This window comes from Phacochoerus africanus, chromosome 12 (assembly GCF_016906955.1).
Source record: "Phacochoerus africanus isolate WHEZ1 chromosome 12, ROS_Pafr_v1, whole genome shotgun sequence".
In the NCBI taxonomy this organism is placed as follows: domain Eukaryota; kingdom Metazoa; phylum Chordata; class Mammalia; order Artiodactyla; family Suidae; genus Phacochoerus; species Phacochoerus africanus.
In genome coordinates, this window is record NC_062555.1 from 15453902 (window position 1) to 15454779 (window position 878).

Below are 878 nucleotides of genomic sequence, written 5' to 3' on the forward strand. Positions count from 1 at the left end.
CCACCTACACAGTGGGTGCCTGAGGTGGGTGTAAGGGGAGGAAGAAGAGCACGCCTGAAAGTGCCAGTCATCCATCCTCACCCGCAGAGCGGTGCTGTCCTACAAGCTGGCACGGTGACCCAGAAAACTTAAGAAAAGGCATATTTTTCCCTGTACAGGGTGGTGAGAAAGTGTCATCCCTTCACACTTAAAACAGAATTAGAAGTAGGTCTATACTCAACAAACACCTAGGGAACAAGTGAATATGTGAGTTTGTGTGTATGACTGTGTGAAAAACAGACGGAAAGGATTTAAATATTTGTTTCTTATTGAAAGACCCGTTCTGGTGCTCGCTTCGCAGCACATACACTAGAACTGGAACAACACAGAGATGAGCTTGGTCCCTGCACAAGGATGACGCCCAAATTCGTGCCGCGGTCCATGTTTTTGTAAATCGACTATAATAAAAAACTTAAAAAAGACTCGTTCTGTATTGCAAATATTGCACTGAAATGTGGAAGTATTTCCTGATTAAGTGAGAGTGGGTCATAGTAATTGTTCCTCATCACACTTGACCCCATCGCTTAAAAAAAAAATACTGTCTTTTAAAAAATACTACTGTGTGAAGACATTCTTATTCTAAATGATTCAAATAATGTAAAATATAAAAAAAAAATGGATAGAAGCGTGAATATCTTTATTCTTCTCGATCTGACACATCTACCTAGAGGGGAAAAGGTCAGCATTTTGGTGAACATTTTTCTGGTCTTTTAAAAATGCACACTTCACACGGTTCTGCCTGCTGTTTGTATTACACGCGTGACCATAATACACGGACAGACCATTCTTCAACTTGCTTTTCCACCTAACAATAGGTCTTGCAGAGCTGCATGCAGCTC

The 878-nt window shown here is 41.0% G+C and overlaps 1 non-coding gene across 1 annotated transcript; it reads left to right on the forward strand.

Annotated features, from left to right (window-relative positions):
* The first annotated feature begins 325 nt into the window (after positions 1–325).
* Positions 326–428, forward strand: LOC125113113 (U6 spliceosomal RNA). Its single transcript, XR_007131343.1, has one exon. It is a non-coding gene; the product is annotated as a U6 spliceosomal RNA (small nuclear RNA).
* The last annotated feature ends 450 nt before the right edge of the window (positions 429–878 follow it).